At 42.5% G+C, this 7201-nt stretch overlaps 1 long non-coding RNA gene across 1 annotated transcript; it reads left to right on the top strand.

Annotated features, from left to right (window-relative positions):
• The first annotated feature begins 1991 nt into the window (after positions 1 to 1991).
• Positions 1992 to 5097, top strand: LOC145867152 (uncharacterized). Its single transcript, XR_014383240.1, has 4 exons — positions 1992 to 2108; positions 2197 to 2251; positions 2366 to 2469; positions 4661 to 5097. It is a non-coding gene; the product is annotated as an uncharacterized LOC145867152 (long non-coding RNA).
• Positions 5098 to 7201: the final 2104 nt, after the last annotated feature.

Below are 7201 nucleotides of genomic sequence, written 5' to 3'. Positions count from 1 at the left end.
CAGATAGGTCTAGAAGGATGAGAGCAGAGGAGAGAGAGTTAGCTTTAGCAGTGCGGAGAGCCTCCGTGACACAGAGAAGAGCAGTCTCAGTTGAATGCCCAGTCTTGAAACCTGACTGATTAGGATCAAGAAGGTCATTCTGAGAGAGATAGCAGGAGAGCTGGCCAAGGACGGCACGTTCAAGAGTTTTGGAGAGAAAAGAAAGAAGGGATACTGGTCTGTAGTTGTTGACATCGGAGGGATCGAGTGTAGGTTTTTTCAGAAGGGGTGCAACTCTCGCTCTCTTGAAGACGGAAGGGACGTAGCCAGCGGTCAAGGATGAGTTGATGAGCGAGGTGAGGAAGGGGAGAAGGTCTCCGGAAATGGTCTGGAGAAGAGAGGAGGGGATAGGGTCAAGTGGGCAGGTTGTTGGGCGGCCGGCCGTCACAAGACGCGAGATTTCATCTGGAGAGAGAGGGGAGAAAGAGGTCAAAGCACAGGGTAGGGCAGTGTGAGCAGGACCAGCGGTGTCGTTTGACTTAGCAAACGAGGATCGGATATCGTCAACCTTCTTTTCAAAATGGTTGACGAAGTCATCCGCAGAGAGGGAGGAGGGGGGGGGGGAGGGGGAGGAGGATTCAGGAGGGAGGAGAAGGTAGCAAAGAGCTTCCTAGGGTTAGAGGCAGATGCTTGGAATTTAGAGTGGTAGAAAGTGGCTTTAGCAGCAGAGACAGAAGAGGAGAATGTAGAGAGGAGTGAGTGAGTGAAAGGATGCCAGGTCCGCAGGGAGGCGAGTTTTCCTCCATTTCCGCTCGGCTGCCCGGAGCCTTGTTCTGTGAGCTCGTAGTGAGTCGTCGAGCCACGGAGCAGGAGGGGAGGACCGAGCCGGCCTGGAGGATAGGGGACAGAGAAAATCAAAGGATGCAGAAAGGGAGGAGAGCAGGGTTATGGAGGCAGAATCAGGAGATAGGTTGGAGAAGGTTTGAGCAGAGGGAAGAGATGATAGGATGGAAGAGGAGAGAGTAGCGGGAGAGAGAGAGCTTAGGTTGGGACGGCGCAATACCATCCGAGTAGGGGCAGAGTGAGAAGTGTTGGATGAGAGCAAGAGGGAAAAGGATACAAGGTAGTGGTCGGAGATTTGGAGGGGAGTTGCAATGAGATTAGTGGAAGAACAGCATCTAGTAAAGATGAGGTCAAGCGTATTGCCTGCCTTGTGAGTAGGGGGGGAAGGTGAGAGGGTGAGGTCAAAAGAGGAGAGGAGTGGAAAGAAGGAGGCAGAGAGGAATGAGTCAAAGGTAGACGTGGGGAGGTTAAAGTCACCCAGAACTGTGAGAGGTGAGCCATCCTCAGGAAAGGAACTTATCAAGGCGTCAAGCTCATTGATGAACTCTCCAAGGGAACCTGGAGGGCGATAAATGATAAGGATGTTAAGCTTGAAAGGGCTGGTAACTGTGACAGCATGGAATTCAAATGAGGAGATAGACAGATGGGTCAGGGGAGAAAGAGAGAATGTCCACTTGGGAGAGATGAGGATTCCAGTGCCACCACCCCGCTGGCTCGATGCTCTAGGGGTATGCGAGAACACGTGGGCAGACGAAGAGAGAGCAGTAGGAGTAGCAGTGTTATCTGTGGTAATCCATGTTTCCGTCAGCGCCAGGAAGTCTAGGGACTGGAGGGTAGCATAGGCTGAGATGAACTCAGCCTTGTTGGCTGCAGACCGGCAGTTCCAGAGGCTGCCGGAGACCTGGAACTCCACGTGGGTCGTGCGCGCTGGGACCACCAGGTTAGAGTGGCAGCGGCCACGCGGTGTGAAGCGTTTGTATGGCCTGTGCAGAGAGGAGAGAACAGGGATAGACAGACACATAGTTGACAAGCTACAGAAGTGTTGTTTCTTGTATTATTGTCTCCTGTGTCTTTAGAGAACTGTTTCACTTTGATATCCTTTTTCTTCTGTCCTGATTTTCTCTTTCTTTTCTTCTGTATAACAATAACAATAATAACATGTACTCATATCATCTATATTATCTTTTAGAGAAACAAACCTCAGTTCTAACTGCTGCTGTAGGAATCATAGTGGTTGTTCTGGGTGTCATACTGGCTTCATGTCTCTCTGGCTTCATGTGGTTCAGGTGAGTGAAAATGCATATTTTAAAGATTATTTCACTTTATTATCTTCATTAATTTGTTCATTCATTCATTCGTTCATTTATAAAACAGGAAGAAGGCCTCCAAATCCACCTTTGACACAAGACACACAGCAGACGACGGACAGGTGAGTCTGTTCAGACAGATGGAAGATCATTTTCGTTGCTTTGTGGGAAATGTCCACTCTTCATGCTGTCTGTCCCCAGGTCTATTTATATTGTCTGTTCTCTCTCTCCGTCAGGGAGACTCTAGTGCAGTGTATGTCAACATCTCAGGCATGGCCATGACCCCTGCTGCAGCACAGACAGTGGCCACCTTCGACCAGGAACAGGACGAGGATGTCCAGTAAGCTGCTGTGAAATTCAACCTCTCCAGTGCTGCCACCCTCTGAGCATATTCTACCATTACAACAACATAGAGTCAATACTGTATACAACATTGTGAACACACAGACAGCATCAAGGTCATTCATATGTTGCTGCTTATTGGAGGAGTAGACAAAGTCATTCAAATAAGCAAAACAGTTGACCATTAGTGACCCCTCATTGTTCTCTGAGAACTCCCTCCATCACTATCTGATGACATTTCATTGTTCTCTGAGAACTCCCTCCATCACTATCTGATGACATTTCATTGTTCTCTGAGAACTCCCTCCATCACTATCTGATGACATTTCATTGTTCTCTGAGAACTCCCTCCATCACTATCTGATGACATTTCATTGTTCTCTGAGAACTCCCTCCATCACTATCTGATGACATTTCATTGTTCTCTGAGAACTCCCTCCATCACTATCTGATGACATTTCATTGAACTCATACTATGGTGTAAAAGTAGGCATTTTGAAAAGTCACAGTTTTAATGTCTTAAAGGTTCCAGGGATATTCTTCAGGCCAAATGGCATTTCCTGAAACTGCACTCTACAATATACATCTCAAGACAATTACTATGATATGTCTGGGGCTACAGGTTAGCAATGAACCCCGAGACGGGATTGCTAACAAGGCTGGAAATTCAAAACATCAAAAATCTAATAATTTCAATTTCTCAAACAATCAACTATTTTACACAATTTAAAAGATAAACATCTCCTTAATCTAACCACATTGTTCGATTTTCAAAGAGGCTTTACGGCAAAAGCATAAAGTTAGATTATGTTAGGACAGTACATAGCCACAAAAGTACAAACATCCAGTTTCAATTCAAGGTCAGGCGTCACCAAAAGCAGAAACCAGCTAAAATTATGCACCAACCTTTGACAATCTCCATCAGATGACACTCCTAGGACATTATGTTATACAATACATGCATTTTTTGTTCCATCAAGTTCATATTTATATCCAAAAACAGCATTTTACAGTAGCGTGAAATTCCGATTTTTTTCTTCTCTGAAATGCTTCCGGTGAACATAACAAAATTACTATTCGAAAACATTGGTAAATTATAATATTGTCATTCAAAGAATAATATATTATCATCTCGTAATTGCTACCGAATGGCCAGATCTCAAAATAACTTTACTGGGAAATCACATTTTGCAATAAACGGGGTGCTATGCTAAGAACAATAAGCTATGCTATACAGTTAGCATCATCTAATATTGATAATAACATTGTAAATATCCCCTTACCTTTGATTATCTCCATCAGAAGGCACTGCCAGGAATCCCAGGTCCAGAACAAATGTGGTTTCTTTTGACAAAGTTCATAATTTATGTCCAAATAACACCAAGTAGTTAGCATTCATTACGCTCCCACAAAACTTGGTGGGGGGGGTGTAAAATCACGCCGAAAAGCTAAAAAAACCTAGTAAATAATCTATTTACGTTCGTTCAAACATGTCAAACGTTGTTTAGCATTAATCTTTTGGTCCATTTTTAACGTTAAACATCAGTAATATTTTCACACAACCTATCCTATGTCTAGATAAACAATTATGACAAACTCACGCTTCTCAGATTTATGCGCAGGCGCAAAAAAATGAAGTGACGACATGTCAACTTCCATGCATTCTAATTTGCTCTCTGTTTATCATAGACGCTTCAAACAACTTTATAAAGATCGTTGACATCTAGTGGAAGCCGTAGGAGTTGCGAAATGAATCCTTTCTCACTATGGTATCTATAAAACAATGACACTAAATAGTACAGTCACAAAATTCACATTTTTTAAATCTATTTTTCACAGGTTTTTGCCTGCAATATGAGTTTTGTTATACTTACAGACACCATTCAAACTGTTTTAGAAAATTCAGAGTGTTTTCTATCCGAATGTGTTAATAATATGCATATCCTAGCTTCTGAGTTGGTGTAGGAGGCAGTTAAAAATGGGCACATATTTTTTTCAAAATTTCTCAATACTGCCCCCTAGCCCCAACAGGAGTGATGTGATGAGGGTTTTAAGGAATGGCTCTGGTTCCATTCTAAATGGCACCCTATTCCCTATTTAGTTCACTACTGGTCAAAAGTAGTGCACTATAAGGGAGTAGGGTGCCATTTGGGAGTCACATTCAGTTTAATGGATGTTTCTTTCTCCAGGCCCACGGTGGAACAAGCAGCTGAGGAGGACCCCTCTGTTCTCTACAGTACAGTCAACAAACCCAGAACCAAGAAGACCTGAACACAACAAACCCAGAACCATGAACACAACAAACCCAGAACCATGAAGACATGAACACAACAAACCCAGAACCATGAAGACATGAACACAACAAACCCAGAACCATGAAGACATGAACACAACAAACCCAGAACCATGAAGACCTGAACACAACAACAAACCCAGAACCATGAAGACATGAACACAACAAACCCAGAACCATGAAGACATGAACACAACAAACCCAGAACCATGAAGACCTGAACACAACAACAAACCCAGAACCATGAAGACATGAACACAACAAACCCAGAACCAAGAAGACATGAACACAACAAACCCAGAACCATGAACACATGAACACAACAAACCCAGAACCATGAACACAACAAACCCAAAACCAAGAAGACATGAACACAACAAACCCAGAACCATGAACACAACAAACCCAAAACCATGAAGACATGAACACAACAAACCCAGAACCATGAAGACCTGAACACAACAAACCCAGAACCATGAACACAACAAACCCAAAACCAAGAAGACATGAACACAACAAACCCAGAACCATGAACACAACAAACCCAAAACCATGAAGACATGAACACAACAAACCCAGAACCATGAAGACATGAACACAACAAACCCAGAACCATGAAGACATGAACACAACAAACCCAGAACCATGAAGACATGAACACAACAAACCCAGAACCATGAACACATGAACACAACAAACCCAGAACCATGAACACAACAAACCCAAAACCAAGAAGACATGAACACAACAAACCCAGAACCATGAACACAACAAACCCAAAACCATGAAGACATGAACACAACAAACCCAGAACCATGAAGACCTGAACACAACAAACCCAGAACCATGAACACAACAAACCCAAAACCAAGAAGACATGAACACAACAAACCCAGAACCATGAAGACATGAACACAACAAACCCAGAACCATGAAGACATGAACACAACAAACCCAGAACCATGAAGACATGAACACAACAAACCCAGAACCATGAACACATGAACACAACAAACCCAGAACCATGAAGACATGTAACCTTTATTTACCAATCACGGCCAGTTGTGACAGCCTGGACTCGAACCGGGGTGTCTGTAGTGACACCTCTAGCACTGAGATGTAGTGTCTTAGACCGCTGTGCCACTCGGGAGCCCCAAAATCATGTTCTAGTGCTGTCCCCACCTAAAATAAATCTTGGTCAACCAAGAGTCATCTGTCATTTCTACCAATCGATTGGTTGAAATGTTATGTGTATTTTTCCATATATAGACACACCCCATGTGTTTTAATAAAATCAACTATATGTACTGAAATGGTCTGATGCTTTTAGCATGCTGTTTGATTAAATAATTAACTTCCCTGGGCTAGGTGGGACGCCTGCGTCCCACCCTAGTCAACAGCCAGTGGAATCGTGTGGCGCGAAATACAAATACCTAAAAAATGCTATAACTTCAATTTCTCAAACATATGACTATTTTACACCATTTGAAAGACAAGACTCTCGTTAATCTAACCACATTGTCCGATTTCAAAAAGGCTTTACAGCGAAAGCAAAACATTAGATTATGTCAGGAGAGTACCCTGTCAAAAATAATCACACAGCCATTTTCAAAGCAAGAATATATGTCACAAAAACCAAAACCACAGCTAAATGCAGCACTAACCTTTGATGATCTTCATCAGATGACGCTCCTAGGACATTATGTTATACAATACATGCATGTTTTGTTCAATCAAGTTCATATTTATATCAAAAACCAGCTTTTTACATTAGCATATGATGTTCAGAACTAGCATACCCACCGCAAACTTCCGGTGAATTTACTAAATTACTCACGATAAACGTTCACAAAATACATAACAATTATTTTAAGAATTATAGATACAGAACTCCTTTATGCAATCGTGGTGTCAGATTTTAAAATAGCTTTTTGGCGAAAGCACATTTTGCAATATTCTGAGTACATAGCCCGACCATCACGGCTAGCTAATTTGACACCCACCAAGTTTTGGACAACCTAAACTCAGAATTACTATTAGAAAAATTGGATTACCTTTGCTGTTCTTCGTCAGAATGCACTCCCAGGACTTCTACTTCAACAACAAATGTTGTTTTGGTTCCAAATAATCCATAGTTATATCCAAATACCTCCATTTTGTTCGTGTGTTCAGGTCACTATCCGAAGGGTGACGTGCGAGCGCATTTCGTGACAAAAAAATGCAAAATATTCCATTACCGTACTTCGAAGCATGTCAAACGCTGTTTAAAATCAATTTTTATGCTATTTTTCTCGTAAAATAGCAATAATATTCCAACCGGGCGACGTTGTATTCATTCAAAGGCTGAAAGAAAATAATGGAGAATTCTCATGAACGCGCATCTCCAGTGTCACTGTTCCCAGGCTGACCACTCACAAATTGTCCTGCTGTTCTTCGC

Source organism: Salmo salar, unplaced genomic scaffold (assembly GCF_965601325.2).
Source record: "Salmo salar unplaced genomic scaffold, fSalSal1 ptg000221l, whole genome shotgun sequence".
Lineage (NCBI taxonomy): Eukaryota > Metazoa > Chordata > Actinopteri > Salmoniformes > Salmonidae > Salmo > Salmo salar.
Note: the sequence above shows the minus strand (reverse complement) of the source record. Positions and strands in the feature narration are given on the sequence as shown.